At 39.1% G+C, this 19833-nt stretch overlaps 1 protein-coding gene across 2 annotated transcripts in view; it reads left to right on the top strand.

The window, feature by feature from the left end:
* Window positions 1-19833, top strand: part of LOC125833069 (uncharacterized) — a 1066246-nt gene that overhangs the window by 81597 nt on the left and 964816 nt on the right. The gene's annotated exons all lie outside the window — the stretch shown is intronic.

Below are 19833 nucleotides of genomic sequence, written 5' to 3'. Positions count from 1 at the left end.
AAATAAGGATGAATATAAGTGCAAGGTGGATTGAACCCTCTAAGGTTTGCGCTTATCACTCAGGGATGAAATGACATACCATAGAAGAATGTCGTGATCTGAAAGACAAGATTCAGCAATTGATTGATACCAAGATCATATGCTTGGAGGACTTTGCACCAAAGAAATCCCAACAGAAAACATGTTGAAGGTCATTTGAAGCACTTTCCAATAAATGCTTGTGTCATTTAAGCTTAAGTTCTTTATATTCATGTTCCGTCGAGTTCTGACAAGGAAGGTACCCATGTTAGCATATGGGCAATAAAGTTTGGTCAAAATCTATCTTTTGATTGTTGTTGTATGCTTTATTTAATGTCTTGAACTATGCTCTTTGTATTTAGAACTACGTCAGACCTGATTCCCGTTTGAAAGGGGATACGTAGGTGCTCTTATGGAGTTTGGTCTTTATCTTAATAAAAATTCCATTTTCCTCTTTTTAATTGGGGCAGAATTTTTGAGAGGGTCTCAAAAAATCCTTCAAAGAGCATTTTCCTACAAACTATAATACTGGGGCAGAATTTTTGAGAGAGTTTAAAAAATTCCATCAGAAGGATATTTTATGGCAAGTGATGATACTGGGGCAGAATTTTTGAGAGGAACTAAAAAATTCCTTCTAAGGCTTTTCTTTTCACGAATCAATAACTGGGGCAGAATTTTTGAGAGGGTCTAAAAAATTCCTTCAAACAAGCATTTTTTTTGCACAAATCAGGACTGGGGCATAATTTTTTAGAGGACCTCAAAAATTCACAACAATCAAGCTACAATTTACATCAAAAATCAAAATAGCAGAAGTTCTACACTGGGCAGAAATTTTGAGGGGATCTCAAAAATTTTGACAACACTTCAAAGGACATTTTAGCAGACGTCAAATGAGCACTGTGCCAAATCAGGGATACAGATCAACCTCCCCCTTAAACTAACTTATTTTTCTTTGAATGCAGAAAAGACAGGTACATATACAAGAAGCAACTTCAACACCACTTGAAGGATTAATGTGTCGATATATCCGACAAATCTCCAATTAATGGCATTCTGTCCTTTCAATAGGAAGAATGATCAAGCTACATTATTCAGAGCTCGAAAATCACCAACGAAATAGTACATTGACCTTCCAACAATGGAATGACCAAACTGCTCCATACTGAGCCCAAGTCACCAATCAAATGACACACTATCCTTTCGATAGGATGAAGCATCAAGCTACTATATATCGAGCCCGACAATCAATATTTCAACTGCACCCACTTCTTACAATAGGACGAAGGTTCAAAGCTACAATATTATGAATTCATCAACAAATGACACTCAATCCTTTCAATAAAACGAAGATCTATGCCTCTAATCAACTATTGCATGTGCCCGAAGATTGTATTATGTCTGTTACTCCATGTGCCCGAGAATTATATCATTGCATGTGCCCAAGATTGCATTGTGCCCGATATTGCATGTGCCCAAAAATTACATCATTGCATGTGCCCGAAAATTGCATTGTGCCCGATATTGCATGTGCCCGAGAATTGCATTGTGCCCAATATTGCATGTGCCCGAGATTACATCATCTGCATGTGCCCGAGATTGCATTGTGCCCGAGATTGTATTGAGCCCGAGGTTGCATTGTGCCCGATATTGCATGTGCCCGAGATTGCATTGTGCTCGAGAATTGCATATGTCCGAATAAACTCCAATCAAGCTACAAGTATCAACAGATGCCCAAATTACAGATACGCTTTCTTTACTCATTACTCATATTTCGAAGGCGTCATGGTCTAAAGGGATCTTTCATGGCCTGCGGACATCATATCATAGCTTAAGGATTTACTTTCTGCTTATCATGATCCAAAGATGTCATAGTCTAAAGGCATCATTTTCATGGCCCGCAGACAACATTTTCATGACTTGAGGATATAATTTTTGTGTATCATGGCCCTAGACATCATAGCCTAAGATACCATGTTCATAGTCTTATGGCAAACATCATTGTCGATATGGGAAATTGCATCATGTTTACCTTTATCATCTGTTTGATATATCTGCTCTAATAATATTATAAGGTACAGATTTGGAGAGACTAACATTTTGCAGGCGAGATCAATCTCCCTCTCGGCCACAAATATCGTACTAACATCCATCGCAACAAAGACCCTATCAAATTCTTTGCTACTTATATTACCATTTTTCAATTAACCCTTGGCTACTCATATTATCGCTTCTCATCGGTTTCTTCGCGCTTAAGCTGGAAAACCTCTCTGTCATGCCTTTCTCGCTACTCTAATCTTATCCATTCAAGCCAATATCGTTCCCGTTTGAATATCGTACCGCTCTTTCAATTCTTAGAAGTTCCGTCTGCTCCTGAGTCTAGAACTACACACAACCTGATTCTCGTATAACCAGAGATATGTAGGCAGCTTAGTACCAAAGTCTCGGTCATACCCTTTTTCAATTTTTTATTTCAATTGAACCTACTGACATCTCTCGTCGGTCGGACAAAATCGGCTACTAAGTCAACGTTGGTTGCCCGACAATTCATCCTTCATTCTCAAGCAACCAAGGGGCAACTGTTGACACCCAATTTTGACCGACCTTTAACTTTTGGGAAATGCTATTCGATCAAATACGTATTTTTAGAGGACATTTTGAGTTTAAAATTTTAATCGATTTTGTCTAAAAGGTGATATATTTAGTATGCATGCTTTATTAAAGTTATTGTAAATACTATTAAAATATTTTAAAATTATTAATAAAACTCGAAATAATTATTTTATTCAAATGTTATAAAATTTAAGTGATGTTAATTATATAAAAAATATTATAATATTTGTAGTATTATAATTGAATATCATTTCTTAATTTTTCCTCAAAATCATTTAATTATAGCCCATTTTATTCTAATTCATTCCAATTCTAGCCTATTCAATTTCAATTTTCATTCCAATTCTAGCCTATTCAATTTCAATCCTTTCATTTCAATACTAGCTAATTTTATTACAAATTTGGCCATTCCAATTCTTTATCTAATTTTTAGAATTTTAATTCCATTTAAACTCATTCGTCCATCTTTTAAGTTAAATCCTAGCCGCTCATTTAAACTAATCTTACGGCTTGGATTAAATCCCCCAAAACCTTCCAATTTAACCTAGAAAGACCCCTTACCCTAAACATTTTTTCATTCTTGCTCTTCCTCTCTCAATCAGCCGCCCTCCCTCTCTCTTCTCTGATTTCTACGCCAGCAGCAGAAGCGTTGCTGCCCTTCCTCTCTTCTCTTCCCCTTCTCGTCACTGCTTCTCTCTTCTCCTCCGGTGAGAAACAGCAGCCAGAAGCTCCAGCCGGCGAGTTTCAGGCTCCACCGGCATGGACAGCAACCAGGAGAGTGGAGCAGCAGGCTCCACTGACGAAAAACAGCAACCCCAGCAGACAGCAACAGCTGCGACCAGGCAAAAGTTCCGGCCAACAACTCCGACAGCCACCAACACAACTAGCAGCTCCAGCCGATTCCAACCAGCAGCCATGCGAACCAGCGCAGGCAGCAGCTCCAGCCGTCGACAATATCAGTAACCAGCAGCTGCGCGGAGATGGATAACTTTCTCTCGTCTCTCCAGTCAGCGAAGGCGAAGCAGCAATGACGGCCAACAAGTATCGGTAAATTTTGTTCCAACCAGCGAATAAGACGAGCTCCAGTAGAGGTTTTGAAAGTTTCATGCCGATCAAAAGAAGGATCTTTAACAGATCCATTCGAGTACATGTCTTAAATTATTATATCTTTTAGGAACTTTGTTCCCTTTCTTCATTTTATAAAATTTGGCTTTGATTTTATGATGTGTCTCTGCATGCTATATGTGAAAGCCATTTTTGGTCTCAAATTAAATTACTATTTGACCTTAATCATGTTCTGCAAATTTTCTAATTTTGTGTGTTGTTAAAATATCATTCACTTTTAATGTTGATATTTCTCCGCTATATGCTGCCCTAAATGTTAGTGCGCCCTTGATTTCGATATTATTAGGATTGCTAGGTTGTGATATGAACTTAGTCAACTCTAACTGATCTCTCCGTAATTAGTGTGGAAAGTATTATCTCTTGTTGGGTTGAATTAATTTACCGTTTAGAATCGCCTTTTTCTTTGATAAAAAATAAATTTCATGCTAATGATGGTACTTTATTCCGCCGGCTGACTCTAAAATGTTCATTTATCCTAAATCGAAGAACCTCTTTTACGAAATCACTCTTTATTGTGTCTTTATTGTGTTTAAATTAATTTGATGTCCCTAATTGATGATATAACATTTGGTTAACTTTTTATGCGCTAATGTGGCAATTTTAATTGGTAATTGATTCCGTTAAGAGTGGTAACCTTTAACTTGGCTATTAATTGAGTTATTTTGAATAAGTTTATATATGTATTGAGATAATGACTCCCTAATGGATTCATGTACCTCTTATTTGTCTTTGTTTAAAAAAATGTGTGATGACTCCTTAAATAATCCAACTTAAAATCAATTGTTTAGTTGTGATTTATTTAGTTTTAAATCAACTAAATTTGTAATGAGCGACCTTTAAATATATCGCATAATAACAATTGATGGTCTCTTAATTAATTAATTTGAATTAATAAGAGTTGGTAACTATATCCAGATCTCAGTTTCATGTGCTTAACAAACCTTTTTAGCATGTTAATAGATTTAAAAGGATTAAAATCCGAACTTTTGTGCTAATTTGCCATATTTGTTATTAGTTAATATAGAACTCATTAATAAATTCCAGCATATTCACTTAGAAATTATGCTAATAATAAATAGAACAACTTGTTAAAGTCATTCCTTTAGCATGTTAAATAATTGAAATGATTTTGTCTTGAATATATTTCGTTCACTTATTTATGACGTTTGTTTCTTTGTATATATAAAATATAAGCATAGTGAGATAAAGGTAGAAAATATGCCTATAGGATTTAAATAATTTTAGAAGTGTAGCATGTATGCATATAGGTGTAAACTTTGTTACATCTTAGATAAATATCATGCCTATAGGGTTTAATAATTTGCTTAAATGAAATAGATGCCATGCCTATATTTTGATAATATTTTCAGCATGTTTACACTTAGATATCAGGTCTCTAGGACTTAATTAATAAGATCATCAGCTTGTTATATTTGTATTTCTACTAATTTCTAGCATTTTAAATAACTGAAACAAACCTGATATTTGGTTTCATCTCTTCTTTTTTTTTGAATCTATAATATATTTTTGCAACTTAAAATAATTTAACTAACTATTTCCAACGAGAATAATCTAACCTATATGACTAGTCTCTTCTCTGTAAATGTTGAAATATTTCTCTTGTTGTAGATAAATAAATAATTTTTGCATGTATTTAGTTGTTGTCTTTTATTTTAACAACCCGTTCCAGAATGTTGAAACTATTTCGACCATTTGCTACTCCGTTTAAACTCTGCTCTAAAAGAATTAATTTTCTGCATCGGCTACTTTCTTCCCCGAATAAGATCTTGCTCGAATTAATTAATTTCTACATTGTTTTATTACTTAAAATCAGCTACTAAATCAGTTTTCCTAGATCCTAATTAAATCTATTCGGCCACTTGCTTAATTAAAAACTTTCCATTTAAATCTGCCCTACTTGAGTTTGTTTAATTGAATTAATTAGCCACTGTTTTTCTAATTATATCCATGCCTGTTCAAATAATTGTCAATACTTGCTCTTTGTTTATATGCCCACACACTTAGCATGCAACCTTCGCACCTTATTTCTGTTTGGTAGCATATTTAATAAAATCTAGAGGCCAATATGAGACTTATGTGTTAAATGCTCGTCCAACGTGTTTGACTTGGTGTCTAGGTGGGCCTATTAAGATTTTCTCTTTGTCTAAATCCACCCTAATAGTAGTTCAATGCTTCTTGGACCTTAAGTGGGGACGACAGGCACCTTTTAGGACGAAAAGCATACGGTGGTGGGGTAGGGGTAGTTTAGGTCCTATGGAGATGATGACATCGACTCAGTCTTAAGGACAAACCTCGATTTTGTCTGTCCCTACGAGAAGCCGACCGAAATAAAGAAAAGTCCAGTGCTGATCCATAAAGTCCTTCAGAGTCTCCCTTTCCTTCTCCCTTTTATATGTTTATAATAATTATATTTATTTGGGGTAGTTTAATAAAAAATAAAATTTGATTATCATATTTGATTGTGTAAGTTCTGTCTTCTCGCTTATCTTCTATAAATTGTTTCATGTTCAATATATATTTTAATGTTGTCGCTTAGTTTTGCATGTTTAATCGATTAAATAAATAAATAAAATGATATTATTTGCTTAATGTTAGTTATCACTTAGTAATCATGTTAATTAAATAAATAATAAATGAAGTGACCTTAAATGCTACTTGTAACCCCCACATAAATTGCTAAGACACGGCCGGGACCCACATTTGTGGACCTCGAGGGATGCCTAATACCTTTCCCTCGAGGTAATTTGAACCCTTACCCTGATCTCTGGTTCGTTGACCTTAGCTAAAATTAATTAGGCTAGATAGATGCCCTAACGCGCCTTAATTCGTTAGGTGGCGACTCTTCAATCCACCCAAAGCCCAAAAGAGTTGTTAGGTCATGCACAAAACCCGTTTTCCCACGATGCATGGATCTTCTCTTGCAATGCGTGAATCTTTTCTCGCGATGCATAGACTTTCTCTTTGATGCATCCCTGATACCGAACAAAGATAGTGCTTCACCGAGCAACATAGGTGATCTTCTGGGTATCTTTTGGATGGCGGTATCGTCTTAATCGACAATATAAATAAAAAATGACCCTCGGAGCAGTGGTATCATCTCATTTTACAATACGATATAAATGACTCTCCGGGTAGTGGTATCGTCTCATTCGATAATACAAATAAAAAATGACCCTCAGAGCAGTGGTATCATCTCATTTGACAATACGATATAAATGACTCTCCGGGTAGTCGTATCATCTCATTCGACAATATAATAAAAGTAACCTTCAGGGTAAGAACATTATCATATCTGACAATATAATGCAGATAAACGTCTTCCAAGTATCTTTAGTTGCTGGAAAAATATAATATCGCTCTCTTTGTGGTTTTCATTTGTTCTATCTCCGAACAATAGTTGCAAAGTTCATTATGATCCTCGCTTTGCTAAGGATTTGAATGACATAATGCTACTCATATTCCCAATTCTTTGTCATAAGAAGCCTAAAATATTTCCTGGATCCACAAAAAAATTGTCAATTTTGAGGAGCTCTTTGCCCTTTTGACTTCTCCATATTTATTGAATGGAGGAATATGCTGATTTTGAGGTAAACCTATAAACCTGCATCCACAAAAAAATTGTTAGTTTAGAAATGAACTGATTTGTGTCGATCTCTTCGGTTGTCTGCTCTTTGTCTTGCTATCTCCGATCTGCCGCCTCTTGGTAGATAAGACAAAATATTTTTTATGCAAAAATAATTCGAACATGAAGGAAATTTTTTAAGTAAAATAGATTTCCAAAAGTAATGTTTGGAAAAAGCCATTCCCAAGTGTCATGTCACGTCAAGCTTAATGAACGCAATTTGGAGGTGATGTCTCGAGATCTATCTAATTACTTTCTGGGAAGTATTCAAAGTTGCTCTAGATTGCCGATAAACCCTGTTTAAATTTTGAGGCCATCCTCAAAATTTCTGTCTCAGTTAACTGTCTTGGCTTATCCTTAACCGTTGGTGAGCAAATCACGGAATTTTTTAGATCTTCTCAAAAATTTTGTCCCAGTTACAAATCTCAAAGTAACTTCAATCTTGGCTTTGTTGGAGAGATCTCTTTCTTGAGAATTTTTGAGTTCCTCTCAAAAATTCTGTCCCAGTTTCTATTGTGAAGAAAAATAGAAATCTTACGGAAAATATGAGTGAGCCGTTGTGGCGCTTACGTATCCCGTTGAGGAAGGAATCAGGTCAAACGTAGTTCCCCTCTCAAGGATTAACAAAAATTTAGAAATTTAACAAAGAAATCGACTGAGGCCGACATAGGCCGCCTACGTATCTCATTCTCGAGAATTCAGGTCGAACGTAGTTCAAATACAAAGAAATATTAAAAGAGGATAAAGGAGTGACCGAGGCCGACATAGGCCGCCTACGTATCTCATTCTTGAGAGTTCAGGTCAGACGTAGTTCATTACATAAGGATAGATTCTAAACAAAGCAATTACAAGCAAATGGAACGATTACAAAGAAATGATAGAAATACAAACTAAAGCTTCACACATAGTATCTCTTGACAACATCTGAGTTGATCGGTTTTGGCCATTCAGTGCCATCTATCTCCGACAGAATCAAGGCACCTCCAGATAACACTTTGCGAACCATGTAGGGTCCTTGCCAATTTGGTGCAAATTTCTCTTTATATTCATCATGGTGAGGGAAAATACGTTTGAGAACCAACTGACCAATCTCAAACATTATGGCTCTTACTTTCTTGTGGAAAGCACGAATCATTCTCTGTCGATACAGTTGACCATGGCAAACCGCAACAATTATCTTCTCATCAATCAATGCTAACTGATCAATTTGCTTGCGGACCCAATCAACATCACTCAATTCAGCTTCTTGGATGATTCTCAAGGAAGGTATTTCGACTTTGGCAGGTATAACTGCTTCTGTTCCATATACTAGCAAATATGGAGTAGCTCCAATTGATGTTCTGACAGTCGTTCGGTAACCCAACAAAGCATATGGCAGCATCTCGTGCCAACCTCTGCGATTATCAATCATTTTCCTCAAAATCTTCTTTATATTCTTATTGGCAGCTTCTACGGCTCCATTCATTTGGGGACAATAGGCGGTTGAGTTTCGGTGAGTAATCTTGAATAGTTCACATATCTCTCGCATCAAATGACTGTTGAGATTCGCTCCATTATCAGTAATGATGGATTCTGGCACTCCAAACCTACATATCAAATTATTGTGAACAAAATCAGCTATAACCTTCTTGGTCACCGACTTATACAAAGTTGCTTCCACCCACTTGGTAAAGTAGTCAATGGCAACCAAAATGAATCTGTGTCCGTTAGAGGCGGTTGGCTCTATCGGACCAATGACATCCATGCCCCAAGATACAAAAGGCCAAGGTGAACTCATAGCATTAAGTTCGTGAAGCGGCACTCGAATTAAATCACCATGCACTTGACATTTATAACATTTCTGCACAAACTTGCAACAATCATGTTTCATAGTCATCCAAAAATAGCCGGCTTGAAGGACCTTCCTCTCCAAAGTGAGCCCATTCATGTGAGTACCACAAACTCCGACATGTATTTGTTCCAGAATCTTTGCAGCTTCATTAGCGTCAACACATTTGAGAAGACCTAAATCTGGAGTCCTCCTATAAAGAATTTCCCCTCTTGCAAAGAAACTGAGGGCCATACGGCGTATCCACTTCTTCTGGTTGAACGTTGCATTCTCAAGATAAGTTTCATCCTCTAAATACTTATTAATGTCAAAATACCAAGGCAAACCATCTGGTTCCGCTTCGACGTGTGAACAATGAACAAACTGTTCTTTTACCTCTATATCCACTGGATCAATCTAACTTGTATCCGGATGCTTAATCATTGATGCGATAGTGGCAAGAGCATCAGCCAACTCATTCTGTGTCCTGGGAGTATGTCTGAACTCAATCTTGTGAAATCTCTTACACAACTTCTGTATATACCGCACATACAGTGTGATCTTTGGATTTTTCACGGCCCATTCTCCTTGAACCTGATGAATCAACAAATCTGAATCTCCAATAACCAGCAACTCGCGAACATTCATATCAATTGCCATCTTCAGACCGAGGATGCAAGCTTCATACTCAGCCATGTTATTCGTGCATTCAAATCGGAGTTTAGCCGCCATAGATAGTGCTGACCGGTTTCTGACACTAAGACCGCTCCGATTCCTTTCTCTTGATGATTCGCCGCTCCATCAAAGAACACCCTCCAACCAGGGTACGCTTCAGAAATATCCTCACCCACAAATGTTATTTCTTCATCGGGAAAATAAGTCTTGAGCGGTTCATACTCTTCATCAACTGGATTCTCTACAAGATGATCAGCCAAGGCTTGTGTCTTTATCGCCTTCTGAGTCACATACACAATATCAAACTCATTCAAAAACATTTGCCATTTAGCCAACTTCCCGGTCTACATTGCTTTCTGGAAAATATATTTCAACGGGTCCATCCTGGAAATAAGGTATGTGGTATAAGAAGACAAATAATGTCTCAACTTTTGAGCGATCCAAGTCAAAGCATAACATATTCTCTCCAAAAGAGTGTAACGAGCCTCATATGGAGTGAACTTTTTGCTCAAGTAATAAATGGCTCGCTCTTTCTTCCCAGTTTCGTCATGTTGACCAAGCATGCATCCCAATGCATTATCTGAGACAGACAAATATAGCAATAACGGACTCCCTTCTCGCAGAGGAACCAACATCGGCGGATTAGACAAATAGTTCTTGATGGCATCAAAAGCAGTTTGACATTCTCCGGTCCACTTGATCGAGGCATCTTTTTTCAATAACTTAAAGATGGGCTCACACACCACGGTGGATTGAGCTATGAACCGGCTAATGTAGTTCAACCTTCCTATAAAACTCATCACCTCTTTCTTGGTCTTCGGAAAAGGTAATTCCTGGATCGCCTTGATCTTGGAAGGGTCAAGCTCAATGCCCCTCATGCTAACTATAAATCCCAACAACTTGCCAGCTGGCACTCCAAAAGCACACTTGGCAGGATTTAACTTCAAATTGTATCGGCGTAAACGATCTAAAAAATTCCTCAAGTGAGTCAAGTGATCCGAACTCGCGGGACTTGATTATGACTTCATCTACATACACTTCGATCTCCTTGTGAATCATATCGTGAAAGATGGTTGTCATGGCCCTCATATAAGTAGCACCGGCATTCTTGAGACCAAAAGGCATCACCGGATAATGATATACGCCCCAGGGCATGATGAAAGCTATCTTTTCTTCATCTTCTTCATCCATCAAAATCTGGTGATAGCCCGCATAACAATCCACGAACGACTGCATCTCATACTTAGCACAGTTATCAATAAGAATGTGAATGTTTGGCAATGGAAAATTATCTTTCGGGCTAGCTTTGTTGAGATCTCTGTAGTCGACACAAATTTTAATCTTTCTGTCTTTCTTGGCAACCGGAACAACATTGGCTAACCAAGTCGAATATTGCGTCACTTCAACTACTTGAGATTCGATCTGTATTCTAATATCCTCTTTGATCTTCAAACTCAACTCAGACTTGAATTTTCGAGTCTTTTGTTTTAATGGACTAAAATCTGGATTGATCGGCTACTTGTGGGACACCATATTCGTGCTCAGCCCTAGCATGTCTTTATAAGACCAGGCAAATACATCAATGTACTCACTGAGCAAACGAACCAGGTCTCTTCTTTGGGCTCCAGTCAGATGGACACTGATTCTGACTTCTTTGACACATTCCTCATCTCCGAGATTCACAGTTTCAGTTTCTTCAAGATTTGGCTTGTGTTGATTCTCGAATTGTCAAAACTCCTCAGTAACATGTTCGGGTACCTCATTTTCTTCTTCATATTCCTCACACTCATCATCACCTGCCTCATTTCGTTCACTCGGTTCATGACATTGGCAGGTTTTAAATTACTATTACTGAAATCATAAACAAACAAAGTTAGGAAAGTAAAATATAAACAGATAAATAAACAATTCTTTGATAAAAGAGGCTTTCATTTAAATTGAAAAAACAAGCACAAACTTTAGCCATGGCCGAGGGCCATTTTGCTTCTTTCTTTTTTTTAAACATCACAAGGGAATTTAAAGACTTCAAACAAATAAAACCGCATAAAGGGTGGGTCTCGGGCCTCTTTCAAACTACCACCGATTTAAAAATAAACAAAGACACATATGAATGAACGGTCTTCCCAGAACCAGGTTGTAACTGGTGTTGATATCCAACACCTGGAACTCGACGTTGAATTACATAGTTCACCGCACCCAATGTGTCTCTTTGCACTCCATCAAAAGCCCTCACATTGACTTGATTCTGGTGAAGCTTTCCCAGATCAAATTTTAGCTGCCTTAGAGTTGAAAGTGGGCAAATATTAAGACCGGATCCGTCATTGACCAAAACTCAATTTATTATCTTGTCCCGACACATAGTGGTGACGTGCAGTGCTTTGTTGTGCATCATGTCTTCAAAGGGCAACACTTCGTCACAAAAACTAATTCGGTGTCCTCGGATGACCTGGTTTATCATGGCTGCTAGATTGTCACTGTTGGTACCCACAGACACATAAGTATCATCTAGGGCCTTCATCAACGCTTGCATATGCAGTTGTGAACTCATCAACAAAGCCCATATAGAAATCTGAGCTGGTGTCTTCTCTAAATGCTTCACAATTGAATAATCTTTCGGCTGCATTTTCCTCTAGAACTCTTCGGCTTCAGCTTCACTAATTGGCCTTTTAGTCTGATCTTTTTTTTGCCCCCCTTGGGCTAATTCTTCCGGTGTGTAGCACCTGCCAGATCTGGTTATGCCTTGAGTAATAGCCGTTTCAATCACAAATTTTGGTCGGGTAAGAGTTTCTCTCGGCACCAAGGCAACAACCTTCTCGGGAGTCAGAATCACAAACTCTTTCTTTCTCTCTGATGCTCAACGAAGATACAGCCTTTTCCAGTTCATCAGGAACAATCGGAACTATTGCCTTTGTCACGCACCAATCATCATCTGTCTCTATCATATTGATAGTGACGCCTCCATGATTTGGCCAAGGATTACTATTGACATTAGGCGCGACTGTCTGAAGAGAGACCACATTCTGGTCAATCAGGTCTTGGATCTTATGCTTCAGTTGATACAGTCCTCAGTATCATGTCCAACACTGTTGGAGTGATACGCACACCTCTGATCAGGTCTGTAAAACTTTGAGCTAGTGTCAACCGGCTTGAGACCCACTGGATGAATATATCCTGCCGCAGTTAATCGCTCGAACAGCTTTGTTTGGCTTTCAATAAGCAGAGTGAAAATTCTAGCAGGCTTCTCCTCAAATCTAGGACGGGAGGGATCGTAATTGCCTTATTGCGGAGAAGGCATTTGACGATAATTTGGACCGTTTGGGCGGGGGGCTTGATATCTGGGATATGAGTTGGTTTGATAATTTGGTTGTGGAGCTTGGTAGTTCGAGGGGGCATTTTGGTAAAGTGGAGCTGGAGTTTGGTACATTGGGGGATGTGTTTGATAATTTGTCTGAACGTTGGCACAATTGGGGACGACATTTCGATAGTGATGAGATGGAGTCTGGTAAGCTAGAGAGGGAGTTTGGTAGATAGTAGAGGGAGTTTGGTAGTTAAGAGGGGGAGTACTTTGATAACTGGGAGGAGGGGTATTTTGGTAACTGGGGGAGGGGTATTCTGGTAACTGGGGGGAGGGGTATTCTGGTAATCAACATGTGCATAACAAGCCGGGTATGAACTCTGTGAAGGTAGAGAATGACCTTGGTATGATGAGGATTTCCTTGGGGTCTTCTTCCCCTCATAAGAGATGACACATCCTCTATTTTCTTCTTTAACAAGCCCGAAGATCCGGGCGAGGCAGCAACACGGGCAATCTTTCAGGTTCTCAATTCATCTTCGATAGTCTCACCTATCTTGACTAACTCAACAAATTTTGCTCCAACGAGCAACATAATTCTGTCATAATATTCGGGCTCCTGCACCCGCACAAACACTTCGATAATTTCCTTTTCTGTCATGGGAGGTCTAACTCTAGCTGCCTCCTTTCGCCATCTATATGCGAATTCTCTCTAACTTTCGGTCGACTTCTGCTTCATCTTCTCCAATGAGTAACGATCAGGAATGATCTCCACATTGTAGGCGAATCGTTCAATAAAGTCCTTAGCCAGAGCGTTCCAGCTAGACAACTGTCTCGTTTCATGAGACGTAAACCATTCTAGAGCCTCTCAGCACAGACTTCGGCTAAAAAGCCGCATTAACGAAGATTTTTCTCTCCCAACTCCCACGAGTTGGTCACAGTAGGCCCTCAAGTGTGCTAAGGGGTTCCCCGTTCTTCCAAAGATGTCAAATTTTGGCACCTTGAATCCTTCGAGAGGTCCAAATTCGAATTAATGCACAGGTCTTCGTAACTCAACCCGACGACCTCAGTAATGCAGTTCAACTCCTTCATGGCCTTTCTAATTTCCTCCTTCATATCTACTTGGCAGTCTCTTCCTTTGACCTCCACTCTCTCTCCCTCTCTTCATAGTAGTCGAGCTCCGAACCATGGGCGTCATGCTCGTTGGGGACTGGTATTTGGAAAGTGGATTTTTGTGGTAAGGGTGGAGAAATGGATGGACTCTGGCCATTTAAAGGGGCGTGGTAGTTTTGGGGGAAAGTCTAGGGGCTAGTATACTAGTTTTGGTGAAGGAGTGAAGTGCGTGAGTTATTGGCGTTTTGGCTGTGAGGGGGTAGGCTAGTTTGGTGGTTTGCATTGGGGTGAGGGAGTGGTGCTTGGAGGTTGGTATTTTGAGGAGGGGGTGGTGTTTGATAAGAGGCTGAGGCGTAATGAGGGTTTTGGGTGGTAAGGTCAATGATGGAGGGATTACGAGCAGGACTTGAAGGAGGGTTTTGAGCTTATTCCACGTTAAGAGGGGGAATTTGAGCTGGAGGTCTTCCGTCTGGTTGAGTGTTGACAGCAAAAATCGGAGGAGGCAAATCTTGTTTTCTCTGCATCTCGACCCTTATCTCAGCAATTTGTTGCATCAATTGCATGATCAGTTCATTTTGATCGGCAAGGACGGGCTGAGCCACCACGACATCAGTTAGGTCGGTTTCTTCGTTATTATCACCCATTGCTGTTTTTCCTTTTTGTGAACTTTGACTGGGAAAGGAATCTGTAGGCCCTTTTGATCAGGTAAAATAGGGGTGTTCAGCCAGTGTATCAACACGAATCAGTTCTAACTACCTGTAGAGAAAAACAACTCAAAGGCAAGTCTGTCAGTAATAGTTCTGGATGAATAATGCAAGATATCACATAGAAAGCAGATAAACACATAAAAGTTGTTTCGTTTGAGGACACGTTAACCCACGAGTAATGGGGACTAATATTTTGAACAAGCAGGAATTTGCTCGTTTTATTTTGGGGCTAGCAACTCAAAAAGGCTAAATTGGGTTGAGCTAAGGTCTTCTTGCTGCATCTTCTGACACTGTTGATCTGAACTAAATGTTTCCTTGTAGAATGAAAGGGAAAAGAATTTTTTTTAAAAGATAGGGGTCGGGCCTTGAAAGGCTGCCTACGTATCTCTAAAGGAGAATTCAGGTCCTACGTAGTTCGAATACAAAGGAAATTTTCATTTTCATTCATTCATTTCTGGTGATTACAAGGAAAGTGAAAAACAGATAAGAAAGCTCCTAAAAGATAGATGGTGCCTTCGCCGAAGCTCCTTCTTCTGACTATGTATTAGCCACGGGGGACAAACTCAACTTGAATCTTTCCCATGCTGACAAGGGATTCCACGTCATAGCAAAACCTGAGGCACCTTCCAATGTTGTGATCTATGGCATCATGATAAGGGCAGGGTTTCCAGATCTCAATTCCAACTGGATCGATTGTTTCGTCATCCTTTCTGATAGAGGCCAAGACTCATTTTCGAATTAACAGACTGTAGATATTCAACAATGTTTTCTTGAAAGGCGTGAAATAGTGACAATAAAACAAAGTGTGCTTAGTGACCGGTATACTGGGCTCCGGTTCGTCACAGGTAAGGACGGTGTTCTCACCCCACATATACGGGATCTCCCCAATGTTGATCAGGTTGCGGATTGCTGCCTTAAGCTCCACACATTCCTTATAGTGTGTCCTCTTTGGTTCGGGTGGTAGGCGCATGTCTTTTGAGAGCTTTCATGCCCAAACCCAAAAGTGGTTCCCTCAAGAGACTTCAGCATACCTGACGCCTTAAGGTGCTCGTAAATGAGAGCACACGGCATGACTCTTTCCCCCACGCTATGTGTCCGCTCATAAGCCGGGAGAGTGATCTTTTGGTCCCCTCCTTTCAGACGTCCCAGAAAGGAAGGCATATAGATGATTTCCTCATCGGCATCTTCTTCAGTAACTCCAGGGTGAGTATTTTCGGGATCACTATTGGCTTCTTGATTGAAGAAAGAGTATTTCCCGCGTATCATCTGAAGTCTCATAGTTATGTCATTCTTGAAGACGTCATGTTCCTTCCGCACAACAACTGTCTTTTTACTTATAACATCGCATTTTGTCATCTTTGCTGCCAATTCCGCGTCTAGTGCGGCATTTGCTGCTCGTGCGACCGTGGTAGCAAACTCCACTTCTATTCTCTTTTCTCTAGTTTCTTGGATCTCTCGCCTGAGCCGCTGCAATTCCATCATCAAATCCTCCTCGGTTAGCTCTATGTCGATACCATTGCCTTTTTTCATCTTAGCAGCAATTTCACCTTTCCTGAAATGGTAGAGTAATATTTTAGGATTTGGTATTGGGATTTTATTTCTGGCTGAGAAACTCAAGACTCATGGAATTTTGGTCGGACATTTTGGTAGTGACTTGTATTTGATATTGTAGGAATTTTTGGAAATTTTGAAAAGGAGTGGGCTAAGGATGTCCTCATTTAAAGCAACGTACCACATAAACAGTTAAAGCACACAAGTAAGCAGACAAATATCACGTCCTAAACATGCATGTGAGCCTTTTGTGCGAAGGGTAGGCCTAGCGAATTAAAGCCTTTAAGCCAATTCATTATCCCCAAAATATTTCATTAATAGCATTCAAAAATGTTCGACAAACATAAAATTGGGGAAAAGAGTTCGAAAAATAAATTACAAGACAAAGTACAAACAAAGCAGTCCCACGTAGGGGATGATAACAAAATCCAAGCTCATCCTGATCTTTCACCAAGTCTGCTCCTCTTGGCTATGCTGACCTCTTCCCACATAGCATATTTGTTCGCCCATAGGTGATCTATTGCCAACCGAGCCCCTTCTTGATGTTTGAACCTCTCGACCGACTCAATCTGCTGCTCCATGCTATTATCTAATTCTGACATACATTGCCTGGATTTTTGTAGCTCTTGCTTCAACTGAGCTATGACTTTGGCGTCTTCTGAGTGTCGACGTTGATGCTCTAACTCATTCCTATCAAACTTATCTTGGAGTTGATGAAGTCGGATTTGATGCTTGGCTCCAACATCTGCAATAATATGGCGAACGTTTGGACCTGGTTCGATAGTTCCGGCGAGACTTTTCTTTAACCATTCTATGTAATCCTTATAACATTCCGGACGAAATCTATTTGGCACTGGCTCACCCAATACCTTTCTAGTCTTCCATAATTAAAGCATTTTTTTAGTAAAAGCGACTTCGCCATTTTCATGATCCGTCACAAATCTTGTCATGTCTTCGATCTGAGGAAGTTCTTGTTTTCCTCCTAGCTGTCTAAGTACTCGAGAAGGAGCATATGGTCGAGTTCCTCTCAACCCAGCAAATATCAAGTAGGGGGCCTTTCCACTTTGGATCACAATTTGTTTTGTTACTACCAAGCATTGGATCGACCACTGCACATTTTCCTCTCTCAAACCCTGAAGTCTCGGGTACCAAAACTCATGGCCTCCAGTCATGTTGAAATGATTACGTTGCACCCACCAATCGTGACTTTTGAGTCTGTTTGGTCTTTCCAAGGGATCTGGTTCTGTAGGATTATGAGCTTTGATCAAGTGTCTCATCATCCACCATTGAAGAATCATGTTGCACCATTGAAAGAAACGTGTGCCATTTTTGCATCTATCAATGCCCTGTAAATATCAGCAAGGATCATAGGGGCCAAATTGTAGTACTTTCTTGCAGACCCGTAGCCTACTTCATTAAAAATAGCATGAGTAACTATTACTACACTTGGACGGATGGTGTAGTTTGGTCCTTGGGGAAACACCATTGTCCCAAGTAGACATATCGCAAAAGCGATGGGGCGTGTTTCCTTCCATTTTTCTTCCGAAACAAACTCTTCTTTGAACTTCTCGTAAGCTCTTGCGCGTCCAAATTGATAATACAACTTCCGAAGTGGAATATTTGACCCGGACAGCCTGTCCATCCATTCAGCTTTGACGAGTGACAATTTTTCTTTGATTTCGGCAAAATCCCATACTTTTGGAAAGAGAAGATCAGTATCGGGTTGGTGTTTCCTCTTGTTGCACATGCCAACACTCTCGAAACTGGCAAGAACTTCATCTATAGTCGGAGTCAACTCTACTTCCCCAAACCGAAATACTATGTTGTCGCTGTCCCAAAATTTCACCATCGTTCCAATCAAGTCTGGGTAAGCCACCATTTCCATTAATGACGGGGATGGCCTATGTGTCTTTGAACTTTCTTCTTATCTTCCTTGTTCATAAATTTCCACCAAATTTGGAGGTAAGGATCAGGTATAGTCACCATTCGGGTTCTCAACGGCTGAAACGTCGGATTCATCCTAAAGAAAAACAAACAAAGGTAAGTTAACCCCTACCTCCACTTGATAATTGATTTGTTTAAAAATGACATATACATCCTTCAATTAAAACACATAAGTATGATTGTCTTTTTATTGGCAAATGGGCCAAATAGATACAAGGTGGGCTTCTAATGGGCCCAACACGTCTTGGGTGTTGGGTCGACTTAGTTCAAAATGCACTAAATCAGGGATTTAGTTTCGCTCTATGCTATTGACTAAGAATAGCTTTGAAAGACTGGGAACCCAAGTGGACGACTTAGGCTGAAATTCACGACAACCATTGGACGCATGACGTACCAATAAATTGCCGATCCTTCCGAAAAAGGGTTGAGTATAAAATGTTCGGCTGCGATTATGCAGAAACCGTCCTTAATATACTATACATATAATAGGAAGATGCCATGAAATGCAATGACAGTTATAGCAGTTTAAGCACTTTAAGCACAAATAAACAATTCAACAGTCAATAACAATTAAACACATAAGTCAAATCTTATGGTTAAAACTTAATAAAGTCCCAAGCAGAGTCGTCATTTCTGTTTTACTCGAAAATATAGATAAAAGAAAAATGACTAAGTTTTCGAAAAAATCGATTAAACTTATCGTTTAAGAGAAATCGAATTTCCGAAAGAACAGAGTCGCCACTTAATTTTTTAGTAAAAATCAAGAACAAACTTAAGGTTTTCAAAAGATTTAAACAGATAAAATCAATTGAAAATAAAAGGGTTCGAAGTTCAATGTACATTTCGAGAAGGTGTTAGGCCCTCGGAATGTCCGCTAACTCGCGGTTGACCGGTGATTTGACCAAAAATGATTTTGACTAATTTTGAAATTTTAACTAAGTAAAAAAATTCATCACGACTTTGACTAATTTTGAAAATTTAACTAAGTAAAAAAACTCAATTATTTTGACTAATTTTTTAAATTATAAGTAGGTAAAGAACTCATTTATTTTAACTATTTTCCGACTGTATACCAATGTATACAATAGGTATATTAGTGTATACAGACTGTTTTCAGTCTAATTTTAGCTTTCCAAGGCATATTTTCGATTTCCAGCCCCTGTTTTTTATGTATAAACTTGTGATTTCGAACTTGACACCGAAAGGGACGATTCGAGAAGAGTTTCGGGCCTAAATGGCCCATTGGAGATGCAAGTGGAAGGAAAGAGTTCCATCGGGCTCATCACAAGGGTTCATGCATCAAAACGGGAAATAAACAATTAGTATAACTTGAAAGACTTCAAAATAA

The sequence above is a fragment of the Solanum verrucosum genome, unplaced genomic scaffold (genome assembly GCF_900185275.1).
Source record: "Solanum verrucosum unplaced genomic scaffold, falcon-dt-bn FXZP01000041.1, whole genome shotgun sequence".
NCBI lineage: Eukaryota > Viridiplantae > Streptophyta > Magnoliopsida > Solanales > Solanaceae > Solanum > Solanum verrucosum.
Note: the sequence above shows the minus strand (reverse complement) of the source record. Positions and strands in the feature narration are given on the sequence as shown.